The 24,621-nt window shown below is 39.7% G+C and overlaps 1 pseudogene; it reads left to right on the top strand.

The window, feature by feature from the left end:
• Nucleotides 1-2,995: 2,995 nt before the first annotated feature.
• On the top strand, nucleotides 2,996-22,871 carry LOC126938287 (tRNA-uridine aminocarboxypropyltransferase 2-like; annotated as a pseudogene).
• The last annotated feature ends 1,750 nt before the right edge of the window (nucleotides 22,872-24,621 follow it).

The following is a 24,621-nucleotide window of genomic DNA, read 5'->3' as shown; positions in this document are numbered from 1 at the left end:
CTGGGAAAAATTGCAACACTTTTATTCTTAATGACGACAGTGAAAATCTCCTAGCATATGTCTAGAAAACAATGATAACTTACAAAAGATTATCCATGATGAAACTCAGAATTTCCACAGTGGGAATGAATAAGAAGGCAAAACTCATTTCCTCAAAACAAAAACCCCAGGAATTCTCTGGATCTTCTTGAGCTACCTTCACACTATTTTCTTGGAAGGATTGCGGATTTTCTAATTGGTCAGCTAGCACCTTTAAAGAACTCACAAGAATGGTTACTTGATTTTTCTACAAGCAGTTCTGAATAAAGAAGGTAAGTTGACAAAATGTGGAAAATCCTCTCTAACTAAGATTTGAAGGAAAGCAGCCAAAGTATAAGTAGAAACTCTTTTAGACAATGAGAGTTTACATCAACAAGAGGAAGGAGCACCAGGGTTTGGCATTTCCCACTCATCTAAGATGAGCTAAGGGACCGAGACGAAGCTCAGTGGAGTGGGATACACCCTTGACTGGGTGTTCTGAATTCATGCCTAAGATGTTCAGTGGGATCTTGGAACAGAGACGTTCAGTGGGATCTTGGAACAGAGAATAGAGCCTAAATTACCCATCAGGGCCTCTGCCTTCTCCACCACTGTGCCCAATGCCAGACAAAGTGGATCAATGCATTCAGCATTCTGAGAAAAGTTTTACTAACACATATTTTGCCAAACCGAGATGATGTTTGACTATAAAGGAAACAGGCAGACATTCTTATCAAAGGATATAGGGAACATAGTTCTCTTCTACCTTCTTGAAAACTATGCTGCAATGAAATCCAGCCAATGAAGAGAATCAAAATGAAGAACTTAAAACGAGAGCATACTTGCACTCCTGGAGTCTCTCTCCAGCCCTGAACTGTGGCCAGCACAGTGTGTCAGTCTGTACCGGCTGCTGGTATGGGTGACCTGGACACAGGCAAGACCATCATCATCACACACTGTGTGCACCAGAACTCCTCCTGGCATCTCCAAGCCAGTTCACCATTGTGTGAATTGTGCACTGAAGGAGCTCCACTGGGACTCAGAGGCCTTGGCGCACCTGCAGCTGTGGAACATTGCAATGAGGAAAGATTGGGGAAATGACAAGAACCTGTTGTCTGGAATTTATAGGTGCATTGATTGTCTTCAGTATCACCAGGCCAGCCCCATTTGAAGCACAGTCAAAGTGGAAAAATGATTTGGACTAAATGTTAACTCATGGCAGATCAGTTTCTGTGGTTCTGTTGGCCAAGAAATGTGACCATGGGAGGGTGAATGCAGAAACAGTAGCCTCAAGATAGGCCAGATCTACATGGAACATAGTTTTGTAGGATGAGTTGAAACATCAGCAAAGGAAAATGTGAACTTGATGAAGCCTCCAGGTGCCTGGATGCCAAATAGACAAATACAGAATCTAAGAAAACACAGTTAAGAGCCGTTGGCCCCGTTCCTATTTGGCATCATTGTAAGAAACCTGAGGTAGTGATAGTGGATGTATTTAGAGAGTGAAGCATAAGCTGACCTAAACAGCCTAGAAAATGTTTTACTATGAGAGTAAGAAGGAAGAACACAAGTGGATATATGAGGAGTCCTTGCAGGCTGGCCCATCAGTAAGTTTTTCATTTGTATGTCATTAGTCAAGAAAGTAGATCTGAAATTTTGGGGGGTCTTTAGTATAATCTTGGGGGAGTTGTAAAGTGGGTTAAAAGTCTGAATTATACATACATCAAGGTGGCAGGTCTGGCAGTCATATCGTTGAAGGGTATGGCTAATACATTAATAATGTATGTGTAGATTAGCATATGTGTGTATAACCAAGGGCAAGGGGTGGTCATGGTCAGAGACATAAGACAAGAGGTCGGCAGGGGGGAAGCTTGAGGGAGTGGTAGGGGAGGGCACTGGGGAGTGAGTGGGTCAAGGAGTTGACTAATAGGAAACAACTACCTCCAGGAGAAGGCAATAATCTCCATTAATTATTATTATTATTATTATTTTCAGGGACAATGTCTTGCTCTGTCGGCTGGGCTGGATTGCAGTGGTGTGATCATAGCTTACTGCAGCACTGAACTCCTGGGCTCAAAAGATTCTCTCACCTAAGCCTCCTGAGTAGCTAGGACTACAGACACATACCAACTCATCTGACTAATTTTTAAAATTTTTGTAGAGATAGGGTTTCACTATGTTGCTCAGGCCAGTCTCAACTTCTGGGATTAAGCAATCTTCCTATCTTGGCCTCCCAGAGGGCTCAAATAGGCAAAATTGAGCCATTAAATGGAGAAGCAGTAAGGATGATTATCCCTTTTCATAATGAGGTTCTATATAACAAGTCTTAATCCTTGAAGGGCCTATTCTAACTTAAATTGTGCCATATTAACTATTTTAAAGAGGGATTTATAGGGTTCCATTTTATCAAGCCATTTTTTAAGTCCCAAAATTTTAACTTTAATTTATTATTTGTTATATCAGAGTCTGTGTCCAATATGAGATACTTTAAAGCAATGGGTACAGAACTATGGGAAATTCAACCAAGGCAGTAAAGTGAGGGATATTCATTTTTTTTTTTTTTACTTAGTTACCTTTTTAAGATTAGAGGGGGTACAATATTTAAATTTAGTGAGAACCCCAAGTATAATATATATTTTTTTGAAAAGGAGTTTCGCTCTTGTTGCCTGGGCTGGAGTGCAATGGTGCTATCTCAGCTCACGACAACCTTTGCTTCCCAGGTTCAAGCGACTCTCCTGCCTCAGCCTCCCTAGTAGCTGGGATTACAGGCACCTGCCACCATGCCTGGCTAATTTTTGTATTTTTAGTAGAGACAGGGTTTCACCATGTTGGCCAGGCTGGTTTTGAACTCCTGACCTCAGGTGATCCACTCGCCGTGGCCTCCCAAAGTACTGGGCCCCAAGTATAATTTGAGCCCCAGTATTGATTGAGTCCATGAAGTATGTCAGTTTGTATATTTTAGCAAATACTAAAGTTAATTTTAGATCTTATGTTGTAGAGACAAAAAACCCAATCAGTGCCCTATTTATCTTTTTGTAATATAAATTCTTTGGTATATACATTCTGGATTTATAATTGGGCCAAATTATGGACCTTTGTTTTAATTTAGTTATATATATTATATCCATATCTATATGTACATATACGATCTATTCCTTATGTCTATATTAAAATATTATATTGATGGCCTGACCAAAGTGTCCGCCATGGAGTCGCAGAAAGAGGCGCGAACACTCCAGGAACCCGTCGCTCGGCCGGCTGGGGCCTCAAGGTCTCAGACGCCAAACGACTAGGAGCTGCGGGAGGGCGGCGCAGTGCTGGCCAAGGCTGCCCTGGGCACAGAGGCGGACGACGCTGGTGCGGACTGGCTATGGGAGCCGCAGGTGCAGCCGGCCGAGCGGAGGCCCGAGTGCAGCCGCTGCAGCTGGCCTCAGAAAGTGTGTTTGTGTCCATTTCTCCCAGCGCACCCTTTGCATATCTCTACCCACTTGTACATAATTCAGCATCCAGCAGAGGAAAACAAAATGTTGTAGACAGTTCCTCTACTAGCAGCATGCCTCCCTCAGGACAAGTGCAAAGTAAAGATTGGTCGTCGCTTCAGTGAAGAAAAAGATCCTGAACTTTCAACTGTTTGCCGGAAATTTGGTACATTAATATTATATCCAGGGGCTGAAGCTGCTAATTTGGAAGAATTTATGTTAGATTTTCCTGTTTATCCTTCACAATCATCATCATTGATGGTACACGGAGCCAGGCTAAGGACATTTTCTGTAAGAATTCCTTGTTCTGACACCCCAAACAGGTGCAGTTAAAAACTAGCATTTCGGCTCGCACGGTGGCTCACGCCTGTAATCCCAGCACTTTGGGAGGCCGAGGCGGGCGGATCACGAGGTCAGGAGATCGAGACCATCCTGGCTAACACGGTGAAACCCCGTCTCTATCAAAAATACAAAAAATTAGCCGGGCGTGGTGGCGGGCACCTGTAGTCCCAGCTATTCGGGAGGCTGAGGCAGGAGAATGGTGTGAACCTGGGAGGCGGAGCTTGCAGTGAGCCTAGATCGGGCCACTGCATTCCAGCCTGGGCGACAGGGCGAGACTCCGTCTCAAACAACCACCACCACCACCACCACCACCACCTAGCATTTCTAGTCAATATGTAATTCGGATGCAGCCAACTAATAGAGGTCTTTCTACACTGGAATGTGCAGCTGTTGCTCTTTCCCTCTTGGAGAAAAATAATTACATACAAGAGACTTTGTTTCGCCCTCTTGAAGCTTTATGCTCTTTCCAACGTTAGCATGGTGCCCAAATTCACCTCAGGAAGGAACACCTTCTGAAAAATGGATTATATCCAAAACCAGTGCCAAAGAACAAACACAAACTCAGGAAAATGTAACTGTTAAAGAATAGCGTTAAAATTTAGTACAGTTGTTCTTTTGGTGCTAGCTTACCTGTCTTCATCTAACAATACCAAGTTAAGTTTTCATATAGTTTAGGTCTGTAGGTTTCTGACTTGCTAAAGTAGAATGAGAATTGCATACTAATCTTGCCCAGAAGAAGGAAGTAAACCCAATATCCATAGAAACAAATAAACAAACGAAAATTCACTGACTCACTGAAAAGCAAGATTTCATACTGTACTTGTTTTTAAAAATGTGCCTCTAATAATACATGTTTTCAAACTCAAATTTAAAATGTGATTTGTTGTTGAGCTGGGTTAGAAGTTCTTGCTTGTAAAATAGAAGGAAATCGTTGTGGTAGATTGAAACAGTATTGTTTTCATTAATGTTTATAAATAAGTAGGTGTAGACCAATAGTATAAGATACCTACATCGATTTGCAGTCCTAACTTTATAGTTTGAAATAAGTAGCAAAAGAAAATTATGATAATCAAGTAATTCATTATTTTGTAAAATAGTATAAAGGGATAAGAAAACTTTATTGTTAAGGGCTAAATTTGAATTCATCTAATATGATTTAAGTATTCTATTAATTGTCCTGCTTTTTAAAGAAGTACATGTAATTTTGAAACAGCACACATTTTCATTTGCAATTGCTCTGGATAAATTTTTATTTTTCAGTGTTGATTGAACAGGCTTATTGACTATGGTAAACTTATTTTATTGAAGTTTTCAAATGGAAAATAGTAAGTGGAATATTATACAACTGTTATTTTCAGAACATATTTCTTTAGGGCTATTTAAAATAGCCTTTTTAATGGGCAAAAACTTTCAACTTGAGAGAACAAATTCCTCTCCTCTGTGGGAAAATATTTGCTGAGATTTTGTATAGAATAAGAGACATGTAGGTAACATATATTTATATTCAGCATAAGTCTACTGCAATCATGAACACCTCTTGGCAAGAAGAGGGGATTTTGTTTTCAGTCTTTGTTTATGACTTCTAGAGTTTCCTGCATCATACGTGTTAAGTTGTAAGGAAAAACTAAACATGCAATTTAAAGGTAAACTTGATAACTATTTATGGAACATAAGCATACACTGATGGTTATTTCTCACAGTTTTCATGCTCATTTGTTTATTATTTACTTGGATTAGACTCATTAAAAACCAAAATGGTGGTCACAATTAGAATGCTAATATTTGGGGAAACTATGCAGAAAATATTTTAAAATATTAAAAGTTAGAGTGCTATCTTCTGTTGTTGATTTATTTTTGGATTTAAAAACAAATTAGGGCTGGGCCCAATAGCTCACACCTGTAATCCCAGCACTTTGGGAGGCTGAGATGTGAGAATTGCTTGAGTCCAAGAGTTTGAGACCAGCCTGGGCAACATGGTGAGACCTCATCGCCACACAATTTTTTTTTTTTAAAATAATTATCCAGACGTGGTGGTGTGCACCTGTGGTCCCAGTTGCTTGGGAGGCTGAGGCAGAAGGATTGCTTGGGCCCAAGAGGTCGAGGCTGCAAGAAGCTGTGTTCATTCCACTGCACTCCAGCCTGGGTTACAGAGTGAGACCTGTCTCCAAAAATAAATAAATAAATAAGCTCATTTACAATGTAAAACACCTAATATCAGATGATTATTTGGTGTACTAGAAAAGAAATAGCATATAATAATATATAATAGTTTCTTAACAAGTGGGGCTAAAATCATTTTATAGTAATTTTTCACATTGATGTTAAACTTCATGAGTTTCCTTTAGTCACTAGTATTTTTTAAAAAGAAAACTCCCCCATCCCTAATATACCATTTTGTATCTCAAAATTTTACTTTGTTGATTTTTAAAGAGTAATTTCTACTTTTATCTTTTAAATAAAACATTTTTGAGTATTTTTGAAGACTTAAAAAGCTTAACATTTAGTATTTTTGGAAATGTATAACATTTTCTTGAAGTATGTAGTTTTCCAAATTATTTTAATGACCTGTTAACTCACTTTACTTGTTTTTTACCTATATTTTCCTGACCTCTTTACAAGGCAAGTCCATTTAATCATCTGTGGTACAAAGTGCTTCTCTAGTCACCTGTTCTCATTAAACAGTTTTAAGTAAGTTTTAAAGCCATTATTTTAATTACTAAAAGTTCTCAAAGTGTGTAGTATTATGTGAGTATTTTAACTGAAAATTTAATCAGGGTTTTAAAAAGTACTTTTTTATTGTATTAGTTGGCTTTTAAATTCAGATTCTTTATATTTGCTTGATTTTCCTGGAAGTTCCAGGCTTTATGAATTTGTAGCTGATAGTAGGTTTTGCTTGTGTACCCCAGCTGCACTTTGATGTGGGGTAGATGGTTTTGTGAGTTATTTGAACCATGTAACTCAGAGAATAGTATTTCCTTATACATAAAGTGACTTCAGTTTTAATCAGCCCATTATAGTATGTTGAAATCACTGTGTGTAATGAGAGATATTGAGAGTTTCTAGCATAAAGGGTTGAGAACTATATTATACAAAGTAAGTCACAGTGCATGGCAACTTTCTACAGGTTGGATTACAAGACTTCTTATGTGGAGTAGGATAATTATATTGGGAAAAATTATTTTCGCTAACTTTAAGACTCCAGAGACACTTTTCTCAGCCATGACCAGTAATGTTTTAAAAAGATTTTGGAAGGAATAAACTCCTCACTATACCACCAGTTCGTGATTTTAAGGGAGGAGACCACCCTTCATATTGTCTTATGCCCAATTTCTGCCTCCAGAGAAAGAAGAAGTAAAAACTAAAAGGCAGAAATGAAATCCACAAGCAGACAGCCCAGCGCCACACCCTGGGCCTGGCAGTTAAAGATCGACCCCTGACCTTTAACATAACATCAGTTATGTTATCTATAGATTACAGACATTGTATAGAAAAGTACTGTGAAAATCCCTGTCCTGTTCTGTTCTGTTCTAATTACCGGTGTATGCAGCTCCCAGTCACGTACCCCCTGCTTGATCATGACCCTCTCATGAGGAGCCCCTTAGAGCTGTGAGCCCTTAAAGGGACAGGAGTTGCTCACTCGGGGAGCTCAGTTGTTGGAGATGTGAGCCTTGCTGAAGCTCCCGGCTGAATAAAGCCCTTTCTTCTTTAACTTAGTGTCCGAGGGGTTTTGTCTGCGGCTTGTCCTGCTACAATTTATTTATTTTAAAGAGACAGAGTCTCCTTCTGTCACCCAGTTTGGAGTGCAGTGGTATAATCATGGCTCACTGCGGCCGCGAACTTCTGGGCTTGAGTGTTCCTCCCGCCTCAGTCTCCCAAGTAACTAGAACCTCAGCCCCATGCCACCACACTCAGCTAATTTAAAATTTTTGTGGAGCTGGGGGTCTGACTATGTTGTTTAGATGGGTTCTGAACTCCTGACCTCAAGAGATCCTTCTGCCTTGGCCTCTCAGTTAGTAAATTATATAGAACACTTCTGTATAATTTATTCAGCTTATTCATCACATATTTCCAACTGTTGCCCAAATAGGTTTAAAAATGTGATCATGTTATTAGAAAATCCTCTCCACTGAATTTCAGGGATGCTGAATTTTAGGGAGCTAAATCATTGACCCTTGTATGTAATTGCTGTTGGTACAGAAGTAAATTTTATTGATGCTACAAGTAAAAAATTAGATCTGACTTAGTAAACTCAGAAGTTTTACATAACTATATTTTACTATGTAGATGTATTTCTTTAACATAGCTACAGATGGGCATTTTTATGAATAAATAATATTGCATTATAGATGGAAAAATTGTATCTACATATGATTTAGTTGGTTATTATTTTCTCCCTGTGCTACAATTTTGATGTTTGTCTCCTCCAAACCTCATGTTGAAATTTAATCCTCAATATCGGTGGTGGGGCCTAATGGGAGGTGTTTGGATCAAGGAGGAGGATCCTTCATGAACAGATTAATGGCTTTCCTTGGGTGGGAGTGAGTTCTGACTTTACCAGTTCCCGTGAGAGCTGGTTGTGAAAAAGAGCCTGGCACCACCCCCACTTTGCACGCATTGGCTCCTCTTTGTCTCTCTTCTGGAAGCAGCCTGAGGCTGCAACCAGATGTAGGTGCTCAATCTTGAACTTTTCTAGACAACAGAATAGTGTGCCAAATAAACCTTTTTTTCTGTGTAAATTATTTAGCCTCAGGTATTGGTATACAGCAACACAAAATGGACTAACACACTAGAATTCAGGGTTTCTTTTTCCTCTTCCTCCCCCTGCCTCATTACAAGAAAAACCTGGGACTGTAATGCCCCTCGAAACTGGGCCTCCAAACTGGGAAGGAGCTGAGAAACGAAAGAATGGCACAGACAAGTAAAGCCTGGTGAGTAGATGAGTTTACTAGGACTTACATACAGGGGGCTCCTGTGTGGCAGCAGGACAGCTCCAGAGATCTGTCCAGCTACCCGTCTTTAAGATGCTTTTAGTTAATTTTCTGGCTTGTTGACTACTGCATGTAATGAGACTGTTTTCCTTAATATGTTCCCAGATACATTCCAGGATATTTGGGTTCTCAGGGATACCTGCTCCTTGGCTGGGCACCATGGTCTTGGCTTACTGCTTGGCCTTCGGGGTTCAAGCAGTGGATATACACTGGAGGAGGATGGATCACACTACCCCTCCATGCCATTTTAGGCTGTTTTGGTTTTTGTCTCTGGATGACGAGAAGAAAGGACTGTAGAAGAAAGGGGCCCAGTTTCTCTAGGCAGTGCCTTTCCGTGGACAATGCCCTCCAGTCCCCTTTCTCCCTTTTTTTTTTCTTTATTAAACAAAATCTTTTAGAATGGCTGGTATCTCTAGGGTGAAATTTTCCTCTTCTCTCACACCCTTTTTGTCTCCTCTTTCCCAACCATTTTTTTTTCCTTTTTCTCATTTGAATATTTATCCGATACCTCAGGTATCAGATCCAAGAAGCTGACGAAATCCCAATTAGGATAAACCCAACAAAATTTGTGCCAAGACACATTGTAATTGAATTTCTAAAACTAAATTTAAATGCCAAAAATCTTTAATGCTACCAGTGAAAAATAACACCTTCTTAATAGGGAACAACAATTCGAATAACAGTGGAACCATGGAGACCAAAAGGAAGTGGTACAATATTTTTCAAATGCTGAAAGATAAGGACTCTCAACCTGGAATCCTATGCACAGGGAATATGTTCTTCAGAAATGAAAGGGAAATCAAGACATTCTCATATGAAGGAAAAATAAGAGAATTCATCACCAGAGGACCTACCCTAATAGAACAGCCAAAAGAAGTTAGCTAAAGAGAAAAAAAAGGCAAAAAGAAGGAGTCATGGAACATCAGGAAGGAAAAAGAACTCAGTAACTACAAAAAAAAGTACGCTTTCCTTCTCTGCTTAAGTCTTTTAAATTATGTTTGACAGTTGAAACAAAAATTACAATACTATCTGATGTGATTCTACATGTTTATAGAGGAAATAGTTAACACAATATTATAAACAAGTTAAAATGATTAAAGAGACATAACTGGAGGTAAGATTTCTATATCCTACTAGGACTGGTAAAATGATGACACCAGTACACTGTGAAAAATTATATATATATAATGCAATATCTAGAGCAACTGCTATAAAAACTATACAAACAGATACACTAAAAACATAATAGAGACATCATAATGGAATTCTAAATAATATTCACATAACCCACAGGAAGACAGGAAAAAGTAAAGAAAAACAGAAAGAAGAAATATAAATCAAAAAATAAAAGGGGATACTTAAGCCCAAACATATAAATAATTACAGAAAGTGTAAATGGTCTAAATACACTAATTAAAAAACATATTGGTAGAGTATATTTAAAAACATGACCCAACTAGATGCAGTCTAAAGAAACTCACTTCAAATGTATGGAAATTGAAAGTAAATGGAAAAAGAATTATGCAAGCAAAGGAAAGCAGGAGTGGCTATACTAATATCAGATAAAGTTATATCTGATATTACTTTAGGTAAGATTTTACTTTTAGTAAAATTGCCAGAGACAGAGAGGGACATTATATAATGATGAACATCAGTCCATCAAGAAGATATAGTGATTATATGTGTATGTGTTTCAAATAACAGAGCTGCAAAATATGTGACACAAAGAGTGTTAGAACTGAAATGAGAAACAGACTCTACGATTATAGTTGGGGACTTTAACACCCTTCTATCAATACCTGCTAGAAAAAGTAGACAAAAAATATGCAAAGGGAGCCTGGGCAACATAGCAAGACCCCATCTCTACAACAACAACAAAATTAGCTGGGGAAGATGGTGTGCACCTGCAGTCCAGGCTACTTGGAAGGCTGAAGCAGGAGGATCACTTGAGCCCAAGAGGACGAGGTTGCAGTGAGCTCTGATTATGCCACTGCTCTCCAGCCTGTGTGAGAACCTGTCTCTAAAAAAAAAAAAAGAAAAATATATAAGGATATAGAAGAACGTAACACCACCAGTCAACAGAAGTCAACACGATCTAATCGACATATACAGAACACTCTACCTAACAGCAACAGAATATACATTCTTTTCAAATGCCATGGAACGTATACCAAGATAGACCATAACCTGAGCCATAAAAGAAACTAAACAAATTGTAAAGATGAAAATTTTAAAGATTAAAATTAAACTCAAAGGGTGTTCTATGGCCTAAATGGAATCAAACTACAAATCAATAACAGAAAGATAAAAGTAAACTCTCCAAACACTTAGAAACTAAAAACACACTTCTAAGTAATCCATAGATCAAAGAGGAAGTCTCATGGGAAAATTTAAAAATGCACTTAAGTGAGTGAAAATGGAAATACAGTATATCAAAATTTGTGAGACATAGGTAGTGACAGTAAGGAGATTCAGTGATGAGAGTGAAATTTAAGCACCAAATGCACAGATTAGTGTGGTAGGCTGAATTATAGGCCCCCTAATGATGTAAATCTCCTAATCTCTAGTACCTGTGAATGTGTTGCCTTAACACAGTAAAAGGGACTTTGTAGATGTGACTAAATTCACACTTTTGTGATAAGATTATCTTGGATTATCTAGGTGGATCCAGTATTATCACAAGGGTCCTTATAAGAGGGAGTTAAGAGAATCAGCCACAGAAAGAGGAAATATATAAGGATGGAAGCACAGGACAGAGCCAAGAGAAAGTGCTATGCACTTCTGGCTTTGAAGATACAGGAAGGGGCTACAAATCAAGGCATGCAGTCAGCCTCTAGAAGCTGGAGAAAGCAAGGAAATGGATTTTCCCCTACAGCTCCAGAAGGAATACAAGCCAGCCGATACCTTGATTTCAGCTCAGTGAAACTGATTTTGGACTTCTGATTTCCAGAACTGTACGATAAATTCATGTTGTTTTAAGCTGCTAAATTTGTGGTAATTCGTTGCAGCAGCAATAGGAAACTAATACAATTAGAAAGCAAGAGGCCGGGTGCGGTGGCTCACACCTGTAATCCCAGCATTTTGGGAGGCTGAGGCAGGCAGATCACTTGAGGTCAGGAGTTTGAGACCAGCCTGACCAACATGGTGAAATCCTGTCTCTACTAAAAATACAAAAAGATTAGCCAGGTATGGTGGCACGTGCCTGTAGTCCCAGCTAGTCAGGAGGCTGAGGCAGGAGAATGGCTTGAACCCGGGAGGCAGAGGTTGCAGTGAGTTGAGATCACACCACTGCACTCCAGCCTGGATAACAGAGCGAGACTTTGTCAAAACAAAAAAGAAAAGAAAAGAAAAGAAAAGAAAAGAATAGTTGCTATGCTGCCCCTTTAAGATCATAGAAAAAGTAGAGCAGAATAAACCCAAAGCAAGCAGAAAAGAAGGAAATAAACAGCAAAAATCAATAAAACTGGAAACAGAAAAATAGGAAAATCAATAGAACAAACAGCCAGTTATTTGAAAAAAGACCCATAAGACTGGCAAATATCTTGGGAGATTTACAATGAAGGAAAATAGCATATAAACTACCAATATCAGGAATGAAGTGGGGAATATCAATACAGACTGTTAGTCTAAACAGCACCATTTTGTAAGTCCCCCTCCATTTCGCAGACCTTGGTGAAAGTGAAATATTCCATGGGGGTTGGAGCCATGAGACACAGCCTGCCTCATATTCTGCTGGGAGCAAATGCAAGGAACACCATATTCTGCCGGTACAAGGGCCAGAACCACCTCATCCTGGGAACACATTATCGATGTTCTCCATGGCAGCAAGCCGTACTGCCCAGACCCCTTCCACCCATACCTCTAAGTAACCCAACCTGTAAGCAACAGTGGCCACTGGCATTATGCTGGTTCCCCACTTCTGTAGGTCTTATGCTGGACACAAAGCCTGCATTTGCTGTAGAGCCACCACTTTCTCTGTGTCTTTCTTTAACCCTTGCCTTCCCTTCAAAACCTAACACAGACCATGTAGACATCCAAAGGATAATGAGGGAATACACAAACAACTCTGCATTCATAAGTGAGACAACATGAAATGAACTACTTCCTCAAATTGAATTTGTCTTTTACAAGCTCCCAAAAAAGAAGTATCTGTGCCTGAGTGATTTCACTAGAGAAGTCTGCCAGACATTTAAAATAAGTTAACATCAATTATACATATTCTTTTCCAGAAGACAGAAGAGAGGCCACTTCTCAATTCATTTTGTGAATTCATTTATTGTATTACCTAATATCAAAATCAGACAAAGACAGTACAAGAAAAGAAAACCACAGGCCAATAGCCCTTATAAATATGAATGTAACAACACTTTTTCGTTGTTATTTTTTTGAGGCAGGGTCTCACTCTGTCACCCAGGATGGAATGCAGTGACATGATCACGGCTCACTGTAGCCTCAATCTCCCAGACTCAAGCCATCCTCCCACCTCAGCCTCCCAAGTAGCATGGGTCACCATCTCTGGATGTTTCTTTTCTTTTTTTTTTTTTTGGTAGAGACAAAATCTCACTATGTTGCCCAGGCTGGTCTCAAACTCCTGGGCTCAAGTGAGCTTCCCACCATAGCCTCCCAAAGTGCTGGGAATTCAGACATGAGACGCCATGCCTGGCCAAAAACTCTTGATAAAATACTAGCAAATACTATCAGCAATACATAAAATGACTTATATACCAGGATTTATTTCAGGAATGCAAGGTTGGCTCTATTATTTGAAAATTGATCAATGTAATCCACCATATATTACCAGGCTAAAGAAGAAAAATCTACATGACCTTGCATTTGGTGATTACTGTTCAGATGCAACACCAAAAGCATAATTCATGAAAAAAAAAAAGCCATGGGGTTTCATTAAAATTAAAAATTTCTGCCCTGAGAAAGACACTATTAAGATAATGAAAAGATAAACCACAGATTGGGACAAAGTATTTGGTAAACACACATCTAATAAAGACTTGTATCCCAAATACACAAAGAGCTCTAAAAACTCAATAACAAGAAAACAATCCAACTGAAATGGGCAAAAGATCTGAATAGACACCTCATCAAAGTGATTTATGGATGGCAATTAAGCATAGGAATAAATGGCCAACATTATGTGTCGGTAATTTTTAAAATTTATTTATTTATTTATTTTTGAGATGGAGTCCCACTGTTGTCAGCCCAGACTGGAGTGTAATAGCGTGGTCTCAGCTCACTGCAACCTCTGCCTCCTGGGTTCCAGCAATTCTCCTGCCTCAGTCTCCAGAGTAGCTGAGATTACAGGCACCTACCACCACGCCCGGCTAATTTTTGTATGTTTTAGTAGAGACGGGGTTTCACCATGTTGGCCAGGCTTGTCTGGAACTTCTGACCTCAGGTGATCCACCTGCCTCAGCCTCCCAAAGTGTTGGGATTACAGGCATGAGCCAACACACCCGGCTGGTAATTTTACATTAAAACAGTGAGTTACTACTATACAACTCTATGGCTAAAATCCAAAAAAATAAATAAACAAAACCTCACAAAAAACCTGGCAATACCAAATGCTGGTGAGGATGTAGAGTAACAGAAATTCTCACTCATTGCTGCTTGGTGGCTTCTTACAAAAATAAACACAGTCTTACCATATGATTTAGCAATCACACTCCTAGGTACTTACATAAAAGAGTTGAAAATATATATCCACATGCAAACCTGCATGTGGATGTTTATAGCTGCCTTATTCATAATTGCCAAAAACTAGAAGCACTCAAGATGTCCCTCAATAGGTGAATGAACAAACAAACTGTGCAATATCCAATGGAATATTATTTCTGAGATGACCGGATAGCAGCTGCCACCTCTCAGCCTGGACCCTGTCAGGACCCTGCCAGGACTCTGCCAGGTGCGGATTTTCAGGCCCAACACTGCTGGGCCTAGAGGAAGCCCCATGTGCCACCTGGATGCAGCGCCTCTGGGTGGCACCGGGTATGGTGGGCGCGAAATATTGTGGCCGCTGGAAGGTTGCAGAGGCCATTTATAGGGTGTGAAGCGTCCAAGAAGGCAGGTCTACGGACACAGGCTCGGCAGCCTGTTTAGGTCATGGAGCCACACAGATCAGGGTCCTGGGGTGACCACCTTGTCCCAGTTGGGCTAGACCTACTTAGTCCTGATGACACTGGACAAAGGCCTTAACCGCAGGAAGGTGAGTGGAGTCCTCCAAGCATGATGGGTGGAACGGTTGGCACCCATTGGTGAGGGCTGGTCTTGGTTCTACCTACCAGATGTTGAAGCTGGAAGAATGGTAGAATAACATGGTAGAATAACATGCCACATTTGACCCACTGAAAGGCCCATCACACTTTGGGAAGATTTACTGGCCATTTATAGAAGTCCTGTGTATTTAGATGAAAAAGCTGTTCTCAACTTTCCTCCCAACCTTTTATAAGAAAACATTTGCTAAATCTGGCCCTCCTAGATGTAAAGAGGTTCCCAAGGTATGACAGAGTTAGAAATCACACATCTTGCATATTCCCATTTGTTTAAAAAGAAATCATAGAAAATAAATGTCTTTTGTAGATGACTTTTTGAAATGGAGTTGTCAGACCACCTCTGGAAGCGACACCAAGAGTGACAAGCCCACATTTATTCAGGGGCTTAGAGGACATGGAGTGGAAGACCTGAGAAGGAAGAGAAGGTTCTATGCCTGACTGGTTATATTTAGAAGACATTTTCATATTCTAACCATTGTTATGTGTGTGTGTGTTTTATTCACCACTACTGTATACATAGCTGACAATGCTAAGAACTTTTTTGAAATATTAATATCTAGTCTTTCTAGATGTTCTGAAGTGCCTGACATTTGTTAAGATTAGAGGTAGTAAAATAACACATTTTGGTAAATGTGTCTGGTGTTAAAATTCATGTGAAATGTTGTTTTTGAGAGGAATGGCCAAACCACATCTTGTGTAATACACATTGTGTTTGTGTACTACTTTGGTGGGGAGGGAGAAGGAGAAGTGTATGAGCTCTATGCCAGGGTGCTTACAGTGAGGCAAGATTAATCATTGTCTCTTATGTCTGTGCATTTTGTTTTATTTATCTGTGTATGTAAAAGACAAATGACTCCTAATTTACAACATATAGTCTTTCTTGAGAGTTGAAGAGGTTGCCAGGGTATGAAAAACATAGAGTTAGTAAACTAACATATTTAGTTTACATTTACATTTTATGATTTACATTTTGTAATTTACATTTGCATTTTGTTTTAAAATTCCTAAGAAAGATTGTCTTCTGAAAAGTTCAGCATTATTGCTCACTGGGTTGATGGAGATGGGAAGGGTTTTAAGTCCAAATGTTCATGTTTGGAAGATTCTATCAAATTATAAAGGGAACTGCCCTTTATAAAACCCTACAAGCCACTCTCCTTTATAAAACCTCTACAGCCACCCCCCATTGGGGCTATCAAGCCAGTAGCAGCTTGGCAGCTCTCTGGGACAGAGCTCCAAGTGGGAGGGGTAGGTTGCTGTCTTGCAGCCCTCGCCCTTGCTGTCTCCAGGATCTGGAGACTCCTTGGTGGTCAGGGGCCGGTCTAGACCCCCAGCACAGAGCACCCACCTCATGGAAAAGTGGCCGTATTGTTTTCCATGCAGGTCCTGGTCCTCACTTCTCCTCAATGGGCAGGGCCACCTGACCTGGGACTCCAGCACAACCACCCTGCCCCTGCCTGGTCACTTCAATCAGAGGCATCTCTACATTCTTTTGAGGAGGAAATCCCGGAGTCAACCTGCAATTCCTCTACCACTGCAGTTGCAGTGTTACCGACCTAGCAAGACCTCAGGCTGGAGAAAGAAAAAAAACACCTAGTCACTATGCTGGCAAGACCCAATGGTACTCTGTCTCCAAGACAACCATTTCTCAAGCATCCATTGGCTAAAAAAAAAAAAAAAAAAAAAAAAAAAAGGGATGGAGGAAAATCTACCAAGCAAATAGAAATCAGAAAAAAGTGGGAGTTGCAGCCCTAAGATCAGACAAAACAGACTTCAAGCCAAAAAAGATAAAAAAGACAAAGAAGGGCATTACATAATGGTAAATGGTTCAATTTAACCAGAAGACCTAACCATCCTAATATATATGCAACCAACATAGAAGCATCCAGATTCATAAAGCAAGTTCTTAGAGACATGCAAAGAGACTTAGACTCCCACACAATAATATTGGGAGACGTCAACATTCCACTGACAGTATTAGAAGATCCTCAAGGCAGAAAATGAACAAAAATATTCAGGACCTGAACTCAATATTGGACCAAATGGATCTGATAGACCTCCACAGAACTCTCTACCCCCAAAAACAGAATATACACTTTTCTCATTGCTACATGGCACATACTCTAAAACTGACCACACAATCAGACATAAAACAATCCTCAACAAATGCAAAAGAACCCAAATCATACCAAACACAATCTTAGACCACAGTGCAATACACACAGAAATCAAGACTTAAAAAAATTACTCAAAACTATGCCATTACATGGAAATTAAATGACCTGCTCCTGAATGACTTTTGTTAAATAAGAAATCAAAGCAGAAATCCATCAGTTATTTGAAACTAATGAGAACAAAGATACAACATACCAGAATCTCTGGGACACAGTTAAGGCAGTGTTAAGAGGGAAACTTATGGCCGGGTGCGGTGGCTCATGCCTGTAATCCCAGCACTTTGGGAGGCCGAGGTGGGCGGATCACAAGGTCAGGAGATCGAGACCATCCTGGCTAACACGGTGAAATCCCCTCTCTACTAAAAACAGTGAAACCCCATCTCTACTAAAAATACAAAAAAAATTAGCCAGGTGTGGTTGCGTGTGCCTGTAGTTCCAGCTGCTGGGGAGGCTGAGGCAGGAGAATGGCATGAGGCGGAGCTTGCAGTGAGCCGAGATTGTGCCACTGCACTCCAGCCTGGGTGACAGAGCAAAGCAAGACTCCATCTCAAAAAAAAAAAAAAAAAAAAAAAAAAAAAAAAAAAAAAAAAGAGGGAAATTTATAGCACTAAAATCCCACATCCAAAAGTTTGAAAGATGGCAAATTAACAACTTACTGTGAGAACTAAAAGAACTAGAGAAGCAAGAGCAAACCAACCCTAAAGCTAGCAGAAGATAAGAAATAACCAAAATCAGAGCTGAACTGAAGGAGATGCAAGACATGAAAAACCATTCGAAAGATCAATGAATCCAGGGGTTGTTTTTTTAAAAAAATTAAAAGATAGGCTGCTAGCTAGACTAATAAAGAAAAGAAGTCAGGCACGGTGGCTCATGCCTAATCCCAGCACTTTGGGAGGCTGAGGCAGGCGGATTACCTGAGGTCGGGAGTTCGAAACCAGCCTGACCAACATGGAGAAACCCCGTCTGTACTAAAAATACAAAAATTAACCGCGTGTGGTGGCGCTTACCTGTAATCCCAGCTACTTGGGAAGCTGAGGTGAGAGCATCACTTGAACTGGGGAGGCGGAGGTTGTGGTGAGCTGAGATCACACCATTGCACTCAAGCCTGGGCAACAAGAGTGAAACTCCATCTCAAAAAAGCAAACAAACAAACAAACAAACAAAAAAACCCGAGAAGAAAAGATAGAAGACCCAAACAAACACAATCAGAAATTACAAAGGGGATGTTACCCCTGATCCCACGGAAATGTAAATAACCATCAGAGACTAACCTATATGCACAAAAACTAGCAAACCTAGAAGAGATGGATAAATCCTGGACACATACACCCTTCAAGACTGAACCAGGAAGAAGTTGATTCCCTGAACTGACAAATAATGAGCACTGAAACTGAATCAGTAATAAATAGTCTGCCAACCAAAAAAAGCCCAGGATCAAATTCACAACCAAATAATACCAGATGTACAAAGAAGAGCTGGTACCATTCCTAATTAAATTATTCCAAAAAAATTGAGCAGGAGGGACTTCTCACCAACTCATTCTATGAGGCCAGCATCATCCTGATACCAAAACCTGGCAGAGACACAATGACAAAAATGGAAGCTTCAGGCCAATATGCTTGCGAACACTAGTGTGAAAATACTTTACAAAATACTTGCAAACCAAATCCAGCAGCACATCAAAAAGCTAACCCACCATGATCAAGTAGACTTTATATCTGGGATGTTAGGTTTGGTTAACCTATGGAAATCAATATATGCGATTCATCACATAAATAGAACTAAAGACAAAAATTACATTATTGTTTTAATAGAAGCAGAAAAGGCTTTTCATAAAATTCAACATCCTTCATGTTAAAAACTCTCAATAAACTAGGTATTGAAGGAATATACCTCAACACAATAAGAGCCATCTATGACAAACCCACAACCAATATTATAATATTGATATTGATATGAATGGGCAAAAGCTGGAAGCATTCTCCTTGAAAACTAGCACAAGACAAGAAAGCCCTCTCTCACCACTCTTCTTCAAGATGGTATAGGAAGTTCTGGCCAGAGCAATCAGGCAAAGGAAAGAAATAAAGGCATCCCAATCGCAAGAGAGGAAGTTAAACTATCCCTGCTTGCAGATGACATAATTCTATACCTAGAAAACCCCATAGTCTTGGCCTAAAAGCTCTCTCAGCTGATAAACAACTTCAGCAAGTTTCAGGATACAAAATCAATGCACAAAAATCACTAGCATTTCAATACATCAACAACTGCCAAGATGAGAGGCAAACAGGAATGAAATCTCATTCACAATTGTCACAAAAAAATAAAATACCTAGGAATACACCTAACCAGGGAGGTGAAAGAGCTCTACAATGAGAATTCCAAAAAAACTGCTTGAAGAAATCAGAGATAACACAAATGGAAAAACATCCCATGCTCATGAATTGAAAGAATCAGTATGATTAAAATGGCCATACTGCCCAAAGCAATTTACAGATTCAATGCAATTCCTGTCAAACTACCAATGACATTTTTCACAAAACTAGAAAAAAACAAAAAGAGGGAATCCTCCCTAACTCATTTATGAGGCCAACATCATCCTGATACCAAAGCCTGGCAGAGATACAATAAAAAAAGAGAATTTTAGACCAATATCCCTGATGAACATCGATGCAAAAATCCTCCATAAAATACTGGCAAACCAAATCCAGCAGCACATCAAAAAGCTTATCCACCATGATCAAGTGGGCTTCATTCCTGGGATGCAAGGCTGGTTCAACATATGTAAATCAGTAAATGTAATCCAGCATATAAACAGATCCAAAGACAAAAACCACATGATTATCTCAATAGATGCAAAAAAGGCCTTCATGCTAAAATGTTTCAATAAGGTATTGATGGGACATATCTCAAAATAATAAGAGCTATTTATGACAAACCCACAGCCAATATCATACTGAATGGGCAAAAACTGGAAGCATTCCCTTTGAAAACTGGCACCAGACAGGGATGCCCTCTCTCACCACTCCTATTCAACATAGTGTTGGAAGTTCTGGCCAGGACAATCAGGCAGGAGAAAGAAACAAAGGGTATTCAATGAGGAAAAGAGGAAGTCAAATTGTCCCTCTTTGCAGATGGCATGATAGTATATTTAGAAAACCCCATCGTCTCAGCCCCAAATCCATTAAGCTGATAAGCAACTTCAGCAAAGTCTCAGGATACAAAATCAATGTGCTAAAATCACAAACATTCTGATACAGCAATAACACACAGAGAGCCAAATCATGAGTGAACTCCCATTCACAATTGCTTCGAAAAGAATAAAATACCTAGGAATCCAATTTACAAGGGATGTGAAGGACCTCTTCAAGGAGAACTACAAACCAGTGCTCAATGCAATAAAAGAGGACACAAACAAATGGAAGAACATTCCATGCTCATGGATAAGAAGAATCAATATTGTGAAAATGGCCATACTACCCAAGGTAATTTATAGATTCAGTGCCATCCCCATCAAGCTACCAATGACTTTCTTCACAGAATTGGAAAAAACTACTTTAAAGTTCATATGGAACCCAAAAAGAGCCCACATTGCCAAGACAATCCTAAGCCAAAAGAACAAAGTGGGAGGCATCACGCTACCTGACTTCAGACTATACTACAAGGCTACAGTAACCAAAAGAGCATGGTACTGGTACCAAAACAGAGATGTAGACCAATAGAACAGAACAGAGCCCTCAGAAATACTACCACACATCTACAATCATCTGATCTTTGACAAATCTGACAAAAACAAGAAATGGGGAAAGGATTCCCTATTTAATAAGTGGTGTTTGGAAAACTGGCTAGCCCTATGTAGTAAGCTGAAACTGGATCACTTCCTTTCACCTTATAGAAAAATTAATTCATGATGGATTAGACTTAAATGTTAGACCTAAAACCATAGAAATCCTAGAAGAAAACCTAGGCAATACCATTCAGGATATAGGCATGGGCAAAGACTTCATGTCTAAAACACTAAAAGCAATAGCAACAAAAACCAAAAATGAGAAATTGGATCTAGTTAAACTAAAGAACTTCTGCACAGCAAAATATACTACCATCAGAGTGAACAGGCAACCTACAGAATGGGAGAAAATTTTTGCAATCTACTCATCTGACAAACGGCTAATATCCAGAATCTACGAAGAACTCAAACAAATTTACAAGAAAAAAAAAAAAAGAACCCCATCATCAAGTGGGCAAAGGATATAAACAGACACTTCTCAAAAGAAGACATTAATGCAGCCAACAGACACATGAAAAAATGCTCATCATCACTGGTCATCAGAGAAATGCAAATCAAAACCACAATGAGATACCATCTCATGCCAGTTAGAATGGCGATCATTAAAAAGTCAGGAAACAACAGGTGCTGGAGAGGATGTAGAGAAACAGGAACACTTTTACACTGTTGGTGGGGCTGTAAACTAGTTCAACCATTGTGGAAGACAGTGTGGCGATTCCTCGAAGATCTAGAACTAGAAATACCATTTGACCCAGCCATCCCATTACTGGGTATATACCCAAAGGATTATAAATCATGCTGCTATAAAGACACATGCACATGTATGTTTACTGTAGTACTATTCCCAATAGCAAAGACTTGAAACCAACCCAAATGTCCATCAATGATAGATTGGATTAAGAAAATGTGGCACATATACAACGTGGAATACTATGCAGCCATAAAAAAGGATGATTTCATGTCCTTTGTAGGTACATGGATGAAGATGGAAACCATCATTCTCAGCAAAGTATCACAAGAACAGAAAACCAAACACTACATGTTCTCACTCATAGGTGGGAATTGAACAGTGAGAACACTTGGACACAGGAAGGGGCACATAACACATTGGGTCCTGTCGTGGAGTAGGGGGAGAGGGGAGGGATAGCATTAGGAGACATACCTAATGTAAATGACAAGTTAATGGGTGCAGCACACCAACATGCCACATGTATACATATGTAACAAACCTGCACATTGTGCACATGTACCCTAGAACTTAAAGTATATACATTAAAAAAAAAAAAAAATCCAAGCCAAGTCAAAATCAAAACCAAAGTATCAAGCAATCCAAGTCAAGTCAAAAACAAAAACTAAAGTGCTGGTACAGGCATGCTGTGGGTGAACAGGTCACGCTTCCACTCAAATGGAGTGGTTAAGTCTTACCAAGTTTCAGATGTCCGGACTCCAAGTTCCAGTTCCTTCCTGGTGTTCAGCCACTGTGTTGATCCTTCTTGGGGGCCTGCCATGCACTGCTCTGGCGAGGCGTTCCACCAGGGCAATTGCCTATCCCGGAGCGCTCTCAGGACCCGGGTCACTCAAGCTGGCCGGAGTCCCCCGCAGTGATGCTCCACAGGACAGTCCTAAGCTGCCTAAGGGGCTGCCTTGACTGTCCGTTAATCACCTCACTTCCTGGTCAGGGAACCAAGAAGTGTATCAGGACAAGCCGCAGACAAAACCCCTCAGACACTGAGTTAAAGATGGTAGGGCTTTATTCAGCCGGGAGCTTCGGCAAGACTCATGTCTCCAAAAACCGAGCTCCCTGAGTGAGCAATTCCTGTCTCTTTTAAGGGCTCACAACTCTAAGGGAGTCTGCGTGAGAGGGTCGTGATTGATTGAGCAAGCACAGGGTAAGTGACTGCGGGCTGCATGCACCAGTAATTAGAATGGAACAAAACAGGACAGGGATTTTCACAGTACTTTTCTATACAATGTCTGTAATCTATAGATAACATAATCGATTAGGTCGGGGTCGATCTTTAACTGCCAGGCCCAGGGTGTGGCGCCGGGTTGTCTGCTTGTGGATTTCATTTGTGCCTTTTAGTTTTTACTTCTTTCTTTGGAGGCAGAAATTGGGCATAAGACAATATGAGGGGTGGTCTGCCCCCTTACTATGAACACCTTTACACACATAAACTAGAAAACCTTGAAGAGATGGATAAATTCCTGGAAAAATACAAGTCTCCTAAATCAGGAAGAATTTGATACCCTGAGCAGACCAAAAACAAGTAGCAAAATTGAAATGGTAATTTACAAATTACCAACAATAAAAAAGTCCAGGACCAGATGGATTCACAGCAGAATTCTACCAGACATTCAAAAAAGAATTGGTACTAATCCTTTTAACACGATTCCACAAGATAGAGAAAGAAGAACCCTCCCTAATTCATTCTATGAAGCCAGCATCACCCTAATACCAAAACCAGGAAATGACATAACAAAAAAGAAAGCTACAGACCAATATCCTTAATGACCGTAGATGCTAAAATCCTTAACAAAATACTAGCTAACCAAATCCAACAACATATCAAAAAGATAATCCACCATGGTCAAGTGGGTTTCATACCAGGGATGCAGGGATGGTTTAATATATGCAGGTCAATAAATGTGATACACCACATAAACATAATTAAAATAAAAAATCACATGATCATCTCAATAGATGCAGAAAAAGCATTCTACACAATCCAGTGTCATTTTACAATAAAACATATCAGCAAAATCGGCATACAAGGGATGAACCTTAATGTAATAAAAGCCGTGTATAACAAACCCACAACCAACATAATACTGAATGGGGAAAAGTTGAGAGCATTCCCTCTGAGAACTGGAACAAGACAAGGGGGCCTACTCTCACTACTCCTCTTCAACATAGTACTGGAAGTCCTGGCCAGAGCAATCAGACAAAAGAAAGAAATAAAGGACATCCAAATCGGTAAAGAGGAAGTCAAACTGTCACTGCTGACGATGTAATCATTTACTTTGAAAACCCTAAGGACTCTTCCAGAAAGCTCCTAGAACTGATAAGAGAATTCAGCAAAGTTTCCAGATACAAGATTAATGTACACAAATCAGTGGCACTTCTATATACCAACAGCGACCAAGCAGAGAATCAAATCAAGAACTCAACGCCTTTTACAATAGTTGCAAAAATAAATAAATAAATAAATAAACAAAATACTTATGAATATACCTAACCAAGGAGTAGAAAGACTTCCATAAGGAAAACTATAAAATACTGCTGAAAGAAATCATAGACAACACAAACAAATGGAAACACATCACATGCTCATCGATTGGTAGAATCAATATTGTAAAAATGACCATATTGACAAAAGCAATCTACAAATTCAGTGCAATTCCCACCAAAACACCACCATCATTATTCACGGAATTAGAACAAAACAATTCTAAAATTCATATGGAACCAAAAAAAGAGCCTGCATAGCCAAAGTAAGACTAAACAAAAAGAACAAATCTGGAGGCATCACACTACCTGATTTCGAACTATACTAT

Source organism: Macaca thibetana, chromosome 16 (assembly GCF_024542745.1).
Source record: "Macaca thibetana thibetana isolate TM-01 chromosome 16, ASM2454274v1, whole genome shotgun sequence".
Classification (NCBI taxonomy): Eukaryota; Metazoa; Chordata; class Mammalia; order Primates; family Cercopithecidae; genus Macaca; species Macaca thibetana.
The sequence above is the reverse complement of the archived record's forward strand: the minus strand, read 5'-3'. Positions and strand labels throughout refer to the sequence as shown.